The 14286-nt window shown below is 36.6% G+C and overlaps 1 pseudogene; it reads right to left on the bottom strand.

Annotated features, from left to right (window-relative positions):
- Nucleotides 1–124: 124 nt before the first annotated feature.
- LOC117983275 (proton-coupled zinc antiporter SLC30A1-like) lies at nt 125–14286 on the bottom strand (annotated as a pseudogene).

The following is a 14286-nucleotide window of genomic DNA, read 5'->3' as shown; positions in this document are numbered from 1 at the left end:
ATTGTTATATATTTTAGGCGTCGAATAATATTATCAACGTTATATATTTTGTCACATAATACTGTCTAGGAACATCACAATTAATAAGACAACTTAATACCTAACTAGGTGTATTACATATTCCATAAAGTATTTTTTATATTAGTTAGGTGAATTAATTAAAAATCTGATACTCATCTGTATTCATTTAAAAATAAAGGTTTACTGTGTGTGTATCAGTGGGCTCGTTTTTAGGGTTCTGTGTCTTAAAAGGAAAAAAGAAACCCATAAAGGTGATCATAATCATTTAGTTGTCCCTCTGTCATTTGGGTATTTCACGCCAAGCGAGAAAAATCTAAAAATGTATAAACAAGATAGTGTTAGCAATAAGCAATCGAAAAATTTTACTTTCAGTTTATAAAATTACTAGCTGACCTGGCGAACTTCGTACCGCCTAACAGTCAATTTTTTTTAATACTTACAATTTTTTAAATAGGCTACTTGACAATTTTTTTAAGTTGGTCTTAAATGGTTAATATTTGTCCTATTATATCAAAAAAATTAACACTATATTTTTTTGCGCCCTAAAAACCGTAAAACTTTAATTTAAAAAAATATTTTTCTTAGACAGGTGAAAACACTGTCGGCCATGTTAACATTTTAACTGTTGTTTACAGTATAACCCTGGGTTATACTGTTGTTTACAAATGCATGACGTCAGAGCACAGATAATCTATCGGCCAAACATGGCCGACAGTGTTTTCACCTGTCTAAGAAAAAATATTTTTTTAAATTAAAGTTTTACGGTTTTTAGGGCGCAAAAAAATATAGTGTTAATTTTTTTGATATAATAGGACAAATATTAACCATTTAAGACCAACTTAAAAAAATTGTCAAGTAGCCTATTTTTCTCTCCAAAAGAACCATCCTCGTACCTACTTCAAGGAATATTATAAAAAAGAATTAGCGAAATCGGTTCAGCTGTTCTCGAGATTTGCGATCAGCAACACATTCAGCGATTCATTTTTATAAATAGAGAAGATATAGTATTATGGCTTTTATAATTCATTTTAAAGATTTCATTTTTAGGGTTCCGTACCTCAAAAGGAAAAACGGAACCCTTATAGGATCATTTTGTTGTCTGTCTGTCTGTCCGTCTGTCTGTCAAGAAACCCGTACTTCCCGTTGACCTGAAATCATGAAATTTGGCAGGTAGGTAGGTCTTATAGCAGACATTAGGGGAAAAATCTGAAAACCGTGAATTTGTGGTTACATCACACATCATAAATGAATGGTCATGAACTGATAATTATTATTTTCAATTATCAAAGTGAGATAACTATATCAAGTGGGGTATCATATGAAAGGGCTTCACCTGTGAATTCTAAAACAGATTTTTATTTATTTTTATGAATCTTTAAATACGACTGTACTAAACCCTCGAGGAACCCTCGGTGCGCGAGCCTGACTCGCACGTGGCCGGTTTTTTAAGCAAAAAAATAGAATACAGATAGGTACCTATTTCACAAAAAGTACGTACATTTTATACCATTTTATATATTATTTTACCTACGAGTAGGTATGTAGGTACCTATTATTAGAAACTAATAAGTAGGTGAAAGTAAATACACAAATAACGTTTAACTACTTTCACTAAATACTTAGAGTTAAAAATAAAATCTGCTGGTTTAGTTTTCGAAAGTTCTTTGGTTGTACTGATTTTGTTTTTTGTATTAGGTACCTTCGATGTAAACATAATAACTAGGTATTCTTATATAAACATTCAAATGAAGGTTGTTACTTAGCTATATCTATCTTACCGTACTTATCTATCTTATCTTACTTAAAAGTATGTAAGTATGTACAAAACTAAATTATGAGCATTTAAGCGTATAAAATTTACATCCTAGGTTACGTTATCATAAAATACAAAGCTTGTTGCCCACACTATAATTTGTGACGATTTTAGGTAAAAGATAATAAAAGTTGAAATTTTTTTTCGGAGTTTTTCCTCACAAAAAATTAATTACTTATCTTAAAAATTAGTACCTACTGTATCCTCACAATAATTTACGCAGTCCTAAAAATGAGCTTTTACCCTGTATTGATTTTTGTATAACAAAAGTCTGTGGTGTGATGGTGATTATACTTATATATTACTTACTTATATACCTACATCTCGATGTGACAAAAAATATTTATTAAAAAAAAAGACAACCAATCAGTCGTAGCGTAATTGCTTTATAAATGGTAGCTATGAGGTTCCGAACTTGATTGTTATGATGGGAACACGGTGGGAACAAGGTTACAACTGAATAACGTTCCAACTCCTAAAATTCATAATGTCCCGGCCCATGGTAGCTGCGATGATGGAGGAATGTTAGTAGGTATTGCAGTTTGTTGAATTGTACCTGACATTGACGACTAATAAATAAAGTTATTGTTATTCAGAATGATATAGGAGAGAAGTGGATACCTTAGACGGCGCTTATGAGTTGGACGTTTTGAACATTTTGCAGATGTAGGGCGGTAGTTGATCTTCATAATTATCATAGACTTGAGCCTAGCTAAATATTCGTGCGATTCATTTAACACAACATTACACATCTCACAAAATGTTATTAGGCCACGGAGACGGGCTCAGATATTTAAATAGGAATTCTGAACATGCTTCATAAAATCTCAAACACGTTTTAAACGTTCAAGATGTCATCAAAGGTTTTAAACATATAAATACCGCGTAATGGAAGGTATCTGTGGCGCCTGGCAACAGCGAGGCGCCGTGCATTCCTTCGCGCAAGGACAGGAGCAGGCGACGTTTGCGAAATCTACCAACATTTTCTTTTCCTCTTCTGTACCTGTCAAAATTTTGAATAACTCAAGTATAATTATATTAATGAAGTATAATTTGAATTAATAAATACGGTAGCTCAAATAGGGTTGTGACATTGGCAAAATACTTCGCTAATTGCCTGAGTATGACCAATCCTATCAAGTTGGAAAATAATATCATGGTGGCTTTGGGACATAACAGGTAATAAAGGTGTGAAAAATCTTATTTCAAGTATAAAGTCTATTTTTGTAATATTTTCTTCAGAATATTATGTAGGTACCTACCTATTAGAAATCACGGTCATGCATTGCCAGATAACTAAAGTATCATGGCAACCCTCTGCCAGACAAGTGACAACCATATAGTTTAAAAGATTTAAGCGTGTCTGGCAGGGGTTGCCACGACAAAAGTGTCTGGCATGCATGACGTGATTTATAATTCTAATACTATACCTACCAAAGAAAATATAAAAAAATTAAACTTTATAGGTAGGTACTTTGACGTAAGATTTTGTACACCTTTAAACAAACATACACACAAACGTTCCTCACAGTGCTGGGGACAATACGCAGATAAACTTTCAGCTTTTATAAAATAACGAAGGTCTGGCACGCGCTGGCTCTCTGTCTACTAGTGTGGTGGTGCTTTTCTTTTAAACGCATAGTAGGTACCTACTGCAGGCTATGTAGGTTATGAGGATGAGGATATGTAAATAAATAGGTATATATTCATTATATTCAAATAATATTCAATTAATAATAATATTCAATAGGTAGTTCTTACCAGTGATAGCAGACAGCGAGAATTCGGGCTGAAGTGGTTACAGGCCCAATACCATAGCGCTTGATATGTCGCACACCATCCCTGAACTTCGTAAATAAGCCTGAAAAAATAAAAATAATATGAACTAATACCTAGGTACTTACCTGAAAATATATCGATAAAAATATTTTTCTGTAAAGATGTAAATAGACAAGCAATTTCTTTATCATAGGTACGTAGGTAGGTACCTATAGGTAAACATTCTAGCATTATTGTAAACTTAGCCTTGTACTGAGACCCAAGTTTACGAAATCTCAGAAGCTATTTAGTTTTATTTAGGTAGGTACCCTCATGTGAGCAGTAAGAGACGTGAGCAGTAGCAACCAGCCGGTCCCGATGCAGCTGCCAGACGTGCAAACTCGTGTATGGCGAGCACGCCGGGCACGCGCAGCGCTGCGGGCGCGCAAGTCGCACGCGCCCAAGCACTTCCGGCAACCGTTTGCAAGAGCACCAACCCCGCGGAACGGCACTGTAGCGATTTTGATTTTAGAGACGATCACCATGAAGCTAATTCTGTTGTACACAACCTCTCAACAAAATAGACAGCTCTAAAGGTTGAAATTAATATCAATCTATCCGTACTCTACACTAGTGTGAACGGACGAGTCGCAGGGAGCCGCTGGATTCAGGCGCGCAAGACCGTGGTGTGTGGAAGTCCCTACAAGATACCCTATGTCCAGCAGTGGACGTCCTATCGGTTGATGATGATGTGATGATGATGAGATTATCCGTACTCTGTCGATAAGTTAGTACAATACAGTACGCGGCAAAAAATAATGCACAGCGCCCTTTAGAAGAGTATGCTACTAGGTAGTAGGTACTCAATATAAATTGGATCAGGTACTACACTACCTATACAGATCTCCTCCAAAATGAGAAAGATTTCAACTATTACGAGTAGGTATATATGCGATTAGAACAGCTAGGAGTAAGGATACTGAGACGTCATGACTACCTGTAATTTGTGATGTACCTAAGTATGATAATTTATAGACTACAATCGTCCTACGTCATTTCCATCAATCCCATAGAATTTATGTGATCTTGATTTCTCTGTTAAGTTCTTATTTCTCTTCTTCCTACCTTATCCCACGCTACGTGGGGGTGTGGGCACAACATGTCTTCTTCCACTCACTTCTGTCATCCGTAAACGTATTATCCCACCCCTTTTAACACGCATATCCTCTTTCACGCAATCCATCCTCCTTTTCTTTGGTCGAACTCTCCTTTTTTTCCCTTCCACATGCATATTTAACATTCTTCTAGTGACATGGCTTTCCTTCCGCATTATATGCCCATACCATGCCAGCCTATTACCCCCCATCTTTTCTACCACTGGCGCTACTTTCAAACTTCCCGGTATATATTCATTCCTTATCTTATCCATCCTTGTCACACCACACATCCATCTCAACATTCGCATTACTGTTGCATGTACTCGCCTTTCATCCGTCCGTTTTACCGCCCAACATTCTGAACCATACATTCTTACTTCGTAAAATAACGATACTCACTGAATGGATAGTTGAAGATCACGAGGATGATGGCCGCGGAGGCGGAGAGCGCCGGGTCCGCGATCCTGGCAGCTACGGGCTCCCACTCCAGCGTCAGCCCGGCTCCCATCACAAACAGACTACCTGAATCATGCACATAATATATCTATTCAAGTATTATAGCAGCTTGATTTACACACACCTATTCCTTCACTCACTACGGTACGGTAGAACCGCATCTGTTAGCGTTTGAATGACGTCACTGTATATACATGAAATTATCCATTGTACCCATATTGTACCTATCTAATTAGGTAGTCAATACGTTTTTATCTATACATGATTGTGCCTATTAGGTACGTAGATATAGAAATCAAACCCGCGCCCGCATGGGTCGTCGTCCTAACCACGTGCCTATCAACTCATTCACAGACCAGTTATTTCAGGGCAGAACTTTACATCAAAATTTGATGTCGTACTTTATCAAATCTAAAACACTAGGTACCTACCTTAAATAAATTATAAGTAATTGTAATAACTATCTATTATAGCTAGCATAAAATTGTACTGTACCAACTTATATATGAGTAAGTAAATATGTAAATGCATAAATGAATTAACATCTTACTGGCAATATCGGTGGGCGCATGAGCAAGCACAGGCTCCGCAGAACCAGTCTTCAAAACTACTTCCCCTCCTTCCGTCACACTTAGTCGCCGACTGTAGCTCAGTTCACGACCTAATAAAGAAAATATTTTGAAAATACTGATAAGCAATTCATGTAGCAATGTAACGCTTTCTCACTGCGGTCGATAATGCTTTGATACAAGTTTGATACCTACCTATTAACCGCAGGCACAGTGAGACCACATGTCGTAATTTCGATAAAATAATAATAACAATGTTTAGCGTTTAAACTACCGTGAGTGATTTCCATTATAAATACTATCTGTCCCGGCTTACTCACGTGTGTAGTCGACGTTAGCCCGACTAGTTTCGAACCCATACGGGGTCCTTTTTCAAGGGAGTCCGTCCGCGCCCGCGCCGCGGTTTTGACTGCGGGACGCACGTGCCGCTGCCCGTAGACCGGACTCCCTTGAAAAAGGACCCCGTATGGGTTCGAAACTAGTCGGGCTAACGTCGACTACACACGTGAGTAAGCCGGGACAGATAGTATTATAATAACAATGTTATATGAATATTGAACTTAATAAAAACCTCATACGAATAATTTCTAATAAACTGCATCAATACTAGTTCAATAGGTTAGGGTTAACTTGCGACCTTTCGTTTTTCTATCCGCCCATTTATCGGTTGAGCTATTAAGAATTTAGGGCATGCAGCAAAAAGTCTGAACATAACAAGAATATTTTATTATTCAATTATTTTACAAGACGCCTCTGAAAGGCCTCACGAACTACTAAACACTAGTTACTTGAAGTAGCACCGGTTCGGAAATCCGAATGCACTTCCTAACAAAGAAGAACCAGAGAACAAAAAATTCTCTGCGGGATTGCAGTCGATTGTACTTACATCTAATACAGTGCTTACTGCCAACTGGCAGTAAGCAACTTATACCTAACTAGGTATAAGTTCGCGACAGGTCGAGATTACAATATGAGGTATTACGGTACGGTACGGTACAATATTACGGTATGAGGCGGGGGGTCACACAGCGCCCGTTCGGCGTTCAGATAACTTCTGAAGAGTTATTCATACTGTGGAGCGCGCTCCGCAACATGGTTATCAAAAGTTTTTGTTAAACAGTTCCTTGTTGTTACGCGTCCTAAACGAAGTGTTACATTCTGGGTGTTTTGATGCTCACCGGCAAGAAGCATGTAGTTGATAGCATGGAACATGAGTCCGATCACAGCGCTACCTACTATCACCCTCGGATATATGGGAGGTTGGCCGTGGGAGGAATGCACGCCGAGTTGGAGCGCATTCACGACGAGGGCGAGCGCGAATGAAGCGAACAGCACGTGGACGGACAGCCGCCCGACGACTTCGATGCGCGCCCATCCGAATGTGTTGCGGAGGCGACCTTCCCGCCCAGCTCCCTCGTCTGCTCTTTCGTACTTTAAAAATAAATTCAATTAACAACAATTCAGTTTCTGATTTACATAATCACATATTTAATTATACTGTCTCATTGGTCTAATCACTAGACCTAGCTAACCACTAACTAGCCTAGACTCTATAAGTAGTTGTTATAGATAGAGAGCCAGCGCGTGCCAGATCTCCGTTATTTTATAAAAGCTGAAAGTTTATCTGCGTATTGTCCTCAATACAGGGAGGAACGATCAGCAACTATGAAATATGGATCATGGTGGCTTTGGGAGATAACAGGTAATGAAGGTGTAAACTGTAAAGTCTAATTTTTTATATTTTTTTCGGAATAGTATTAGAAATCATGCATTGCCAGACACTTACCTAGTGTCGTGGCAACCCCCTGCCAGACGCCCTTAAAGTTTAAAAGTTTAAGGCTCAGACAACTCAGACACCCTTAAACTTACAAACTTTAAGGGTGTCTGGTAGGGGTGGTGCACGCGGAGTATCAGACTTCGTTCAGCGCGATCGGTTCGTTTATACCTAGTGTGCGGTCAGCATAATATGCTCGTAAGTAGATTTATGAAGTTGTTATTATTTAAAACTCGCTATTTCTTGTGCAATGAATTCGTTTTAGCTTCCTACCTACTTAATTAAATGAGCTATGAATTGTAACAGTCATTACTGATTTCACGCGATAAGACGAATAACTTCGTGCTAATTTAGCTATGGTCAGAAATAGTTAAATGTGTGGTACACACATTTAACTATTTAACTACCTGATAAAATTACCTACCTAAGTATAGGTACCTATATAAAGTTAATTTTGAACATGGCATCATTTTGCTCTGTTTGCTCTTTGTTACCAGCACTCTACATATGGTAAACAATGTGGATTTCCGAAACAACCCGGATAAACAATCAGATATCTATCTGATTGGTTATCCGGGTTTTGTTTATTATAATTTTTTTTGTCTGTCTAGACAAAAAATTAAAAATAACGCGTTCATGTAAAATAACGGCTATGTCAATATAATGCACTCACTTGGGTCGCATGACTCCTTTCCATACCATTAATCACATAATAATTAACAGTAAAGTTTTCTTGGGATACCTACTTAATAATGCGATGGATTTGCAGATCATTCCGCATGCAGAGAACGAACGACCATTTTCGGCCGGAAAATTAGGTCAACGTTAACCACAATTAGGCCACATGTGAAAATAATAGATAGATATTTCAATTTTATTTATTTGTAAAGATTTACCTATACTTAGGTATGCAGAAGGATCTGGGAACCCATCGCTTGTTATTTAATGGAAAGGGGTTGTGACTCACGATGCCTCAGCATTGAGGAATATGCAGCGAAGCAAAGAGAGAGTTTACCTACCTTGAAGGCTAGTAATGTGGTAATTAGACCAACGAGTCGGCAGAGGGAATGGCAAGTGTCGACGAGGAGGGTCGGCGAGTGCGTCACGTGCGCTGCGAAGAGACGGCCGCTGAAGCCTGCGATGGCTATGAGCAGAGCCAGCAGCGAGCGTGGTGGCGGCAGCCATTGCAGCCACTCCTTCATCGCCATGTTTCACCTTCTGGATCTGTGTACAAGTAGGTAAGCAATCACTAACCATATTATTATAAATGCGAAAGTATGGTTTATGTTGGTTTGTTAATTTGTTGGTTTATCCATCAATTCAAAAAAATCAAAGTAACGACGGATTGACGTGATTTTTTGCATGGGTTTAAAGAACTGGAATAGAGTTCTCGAGGGATTTGTTCATCCTAAATCCACATAGATGAAGTCGCGGGTACAGTAGGTATTAGATAAATCAACGGCTGATACAGTTGGTGTCACGTAAAAAGTTCACTGACCTTGAACCTGCGTAGTGGATGTCGATCTATTTAGTCACCATCACCATGCTACACGAGTTATGTCCTACTCTGTGATCATGCTATGGCCCTACATCCATTCGCAGGTGCTCCTCCATGTTCGCGATTTTTTCACAATCTATTGAACCGATTTTGAAGATCTTTTTTACTAATAACATAACTAAGTCAGTAATAATGATTTTCAGTGCTTTTAATGTCGGATTATTTATTTAAAAGGTTTGTTAGGTGGGTGATACCAAAAATGAAGGTGACCATTCTACCTCTAATTTATTAAGATTGAATATGATGTGGTCATACGGTCTATCTTACACATTTGAGAAGATATAAAGGTTACAAATTACAACTGACCCCAACAAATGTTAAGCGGGAAGTGTGTGGGGAACGTCCAGTTAATTAATTGATGTTTGCAGTTTGATGTCTAGTCTATAAATTCAGCTAGCGGAATAGGGTCTTGGACTGTAGTAATAAAATGATGTGATTTTTTTGTATAGCGGTAGTTTATGGGGCTAGAATTTATGCTTTTTATTCACTTTTAAAAGAATTAAACGTCACAAGGCGTAAACGACAAATATTTTTAAATGTTTTGACATAAAAAATATTTTCCCGCAGAAATTATTATATTTTTATGTTAAAATATTTAAAAAATTGTCGTTTACGGATTGTGACGTCATTATTCACCTTCCGTACAGTGTAAAATTCATGTTAAAAATAAATAAAAATCGTGATTTTTAAAATTATTCGGCTACTGTTAATTATAACGGCTAACCCCATAACCTACCGCAGACCGCTTTACAAAAAATCACATCATTTTATTATACTACGGTCCAGACCCTAGTCTAACGTGGCTTTGCAGTCCTACCTACGTAGGTACCTACTTATTTATTTTTTAAGCTTTCCTTATTTTAACTTTTAAGCATTAACGGAGGAACTTGTTGACGTAATTTTCTGTATGGATATTGTAATGGACTAAGAGCCAGCGGGTACTAGACCTTCGTTGTTTTATAAAAGCTGAAAATTTCTCTGCGTATTGTCTGCAACACAGTGAACAACCAGCGACTATGAAGTTTAATTCATGGTAGCTTTGGGAGAAAACAAACAGGTACCTACCTAATAAAGGTGTAAAAAATTGTAAGTAGGTAAGTAGGCAGGGGGCTGCCACGACTTGCTAGCAATAGAAATTCAAATCCTTCATAATAAAGATAGGTATCTGCATCTAATAATATTATAAGAAATGTTGATTTTGATCGCTTATAAAATTCAAATAAACGTGTCCTAGTGCATCATAAAAGTAAGATTGATCGCAGTTGGAGGAAGTGAGTACGTATTCAGGCATATTAGAGCATCATGAGCGACATAATAACGCAATTCAATGTCCCATTCATGTGATGAGCGTAGATAGTAGATATACCTATTATTTACATATATGAATTTTATGAACCGTTCTCTTAGATTGTTATCAAAGAGCAAAGACCACCAATATAACAGTAGTTAACTAACAACAATAGAAATGATTAATTTTGTTGTACTTACATTCATGTAGGATATGCTTATTATAATACTTATGTATCTACTTAATATACCAGCTCAGTAGGTAACTACATAAGCTGATAAATATCGGTCACCGTACCGGTAGGTAGGTAGGTACCTATGATTTTGTTTTTATTAAAAACTAGGCCCGCGACTTCGTCCGCGTGGAATTAGGTTTTTAAAAATCCCGAAGGAACTCTTTGATTTGCCGGGATAAAAAGTAGCCTATGTCACTCTCCAGGTCTTTATTTATACCCTTGCAAAAAATCACGTCAATCCGTTACACCGTTGCGACGTGATTGAAGGACAAACCGGCAAACCAACAAACAAAACACTTTCGCATTTACAATAAGGGTACTGATACTTACTAGGTACTTATTAGGTAAATAAGTTTTCTTTGTCAAAACTACAAATTTAAATATTTTTTACAAGTATTTTAATCTTATTATATTAATTGTCGAAGTTTAAACTACAGTAAAGTGTCATCATAAATTAATAATCATAACGAGTTTTATAAAATCTTTGATACACACATACGATAAAACCGTAGGAAAGTATTAATAGTAAGTCAATTATTTATTTTAGAACGGCCCTAGAATCGTCTGACCGTGGTGTTATTAAATAAACAAATCAGTAAGTAGGTATAAAATGTTACGTAGAGCAATCAATAAAGTCTACAAAAATGTTCTATAGAAGCGGAAAGCTCTTATTTAGGCCTAGTAATGTAAATGTTTAGATTCCGTAGCCAAACAAGGAATCACAGTTTCGTCTTGTCCGCCTGTCCGTGCGCGCCGCCGGTCTGTCCGCGTATCCGTATATTTTCAGTCATTTTGAAATAGAAGATCCATCGCTGTAAAGTTGAAATTTTTGAATGAATGAAATTATTTATTTGCAAGAAATATTGTACATAAAATTTTAACATAAAATTAATAATTATCCATTATGTTTCGTCAATTGACATGCAAATATGTTTAGTTGTCTACATGATCATTTTGTTTTTCTGTCTCGACAAAAACTATCGCAATATGATCAATGGTCCAACAGACCATATTTTACTGATGTAAGTATGGTAGGTAGGTCCTAACTCCAACTTATCACAAAATTCAGAAAAGGTACTTTATACTTCCGTGGTGCCTAGCCTAGTGCTCACCACTTACCATTTACCAATAGGCAAGTAGGTCTTATTTCAAAATGTACGGGGATTAAGTTTTCCTATTTTTATTGTTTTGCTCCACAAATTAACTATCTGATAAATAAAATACCCTACATAAGTAAGGCACATCTAATATCAGTGATAATTCGACTATTATATTAAGTATGTGTTTAGTTTCTATTTATATTGTTTATAATTTACAATAATAATATATCTTGCACATTTATATAGATGATTGCCAAAATGATACAAAGTATAATATTATGTTTGTGACACGTGTTTAAATTTTATTTTTGTATACCTAAAATTTCCTATATTTCCAGTACTCGATGATATTCAATCATTAAGTCGATGGGTACCTAAGTACTTCTACTTAATGTTTTTTGAACAGCACATATTATTTAACATTGTGAAAAACAAAACTGTACCAATCCTGCCTTACTTGATTTGTTCACGGTTTCAACTTTACCGCTTTTTAGTAAGCAGGTAGAGCAAACGCTAAATAGTAACAGTTCGGGAAAATAGATCACAATCAATAGATGGATAAAAAAAAAAAGTCTATCATGAACAAATACTACGGACAAGCGCTACGCAATTTGTTGTGTCGTGTGTAAATTAACGATACGGCTACGACATCATTTCTTTTTTAAGACCAAGAAATAAACTAGAGTGCAATGGCACTCTAGTTTTTTTTTTATTTTTTTATTTTATTTTTTTATTTTACCAACCGGAAGCAATGGCTTCCGGTTGGTAAAAATAAAAATGGCTCTATTAAGTATAATACCATATACTACCATTCTCTAACATTTTACATTAAATGTTAGAAGTTATTACTTGGTGTTATCAATAATTGGTTTGTCAATAGGCTGTCGGCAAATGTTTTTTTTATATGAAAACATTAATCATATCTAGACACTTGATTACTTTTATTACCCGATTTAGGTACCTACTGTTTTAACCCATATAGATATTTTATCTACAGATTATTGTCAAATATACTTATCCACTACACTTTATCTGTACCTAACTCGTCGGTGCTGGTGCTATTATACCTAGGTTGTTGCGAACAAAGTACCTAGGTACCTTGTATAGAACAAAATATTAATAGTCCAAATACATATTTAGATACAGACCTACAAAACCTCAATAGATCAACGGTTAAAGGCGCGGACTCAACTCCGAAAAGTTGGCGGTTCAATTGTCGCACCAAGCACAAGCTTTATGCTTAGTTGGAGGTGAAAGGAGAATGTTAGTCATAACTGACATGGCTGATATAAAAAAGCTAGCTTATCCCCGCGACTTCGTCCGCGTGGACTACACAAATTTCAAACCACTATTTAACCCCCTTAGGGATTAAATTTTCAAAAATCCTTTCTTAGCGGATGTCTACGTCATAATAGCTATCTGCATACCAAATTTCAGTCCGATCCGTGCTGTACTTAGTTTGAGCTGTGCGTTGATAGATCAGTCAGTCAGTCACCTTTTCCTTAAAATTACATATTTTCGTTAAAAAAAATTGGGCATTTTTTAACTCTAACCTCTTAAAAAGAGATACGTTTTGGCGTTTTGCATTTTTGGCGGTCCACGTTCTTGAAAATGATTTCAAATTGGTACCTACTTACAGAATTCTACCTGAGTGAACTAGGTAAAATGTTCCATTGCGAATAGAGACTTTATTTGACATCATTCTCCGACAAAAATATTTTAATCTAATTTTAATATGGTAAAGGTTGAAAATATGAAATCCTTACGTGATAATGATAGGTCTTAGCTACTATCGTACAGCTACCTACTAGTTTAAAGTGAGAGTTACGATCTCGCGTAACACAGACTTTGCTTATTTTGCGGTGAACTAGTAAAAGAAAGTGTTATTATAAGTACTTACCTAGTAGGTTGGTACCTTATAGCTAAGTGAAAATAAATCCAAGTTGCCGGTTACGGTCGGCTGCACTGTTGTCAGACGACACTCATCGCTACATGCGCTACTCGCCGGCAATTACGAATTTATTGTTACCCTTCCGCATCACACTCAAATATCATCAGCAAATAAACATCGCATTCGAAGACGCGTGAGAGCAGTGACCTATTTTTACACCGAACATTGTCGAACTGAAAAATAATTCATGTTTTCACACGGGATTTCAATTAGTACAGGTTTTAGTTTCATTGTTTAAGTAAATTTTTAAGATGTTCACTTTTAGATTAGTATCTTTTAGTTAGTATTTAACATTAGACATAGTTTATTAATTACTAATTTCCAATAACATCCTAAGTATGTGACGAAAATGTTTTATTAGTACAGGATTAGAATTTAGAACTCACCCAGTAAACTGACGTTTTCGTTCTGTTAAACAGCACAAGTAAAAAGTTTCGCTGTCACAACACTGAAGTTTACTAAACACTTGTCGGCAGTCTGGTACATAGCAGTTGTGTACTTAAGTAATTTGTTTATATTTTGAAAACGTGTTGAGAAACGCTACCGTTTCAGCGAAATTGGCCGCGGCTGGAAGTTGATGCGCCGGCGTTTGTCACGGCACTGACG

Source organism: Maniola hyperantus, chromosome 6 (assembly GCF_902806685.2).
Source record: "Maniola hyperantus chromosome 6, iAphHyp1.2, whole genome shotgun sequence".
NCBI lineage: Eukaryota > Metazoa > Arthropoda > Insecta > Lepidoptera > Nymphalidae > Maniola > Maniola hyperantus.
Note: the sequence above shows the minus strand (reverse complement) of the source record. Positions and strands in the feature narration are given on the sequence as shown.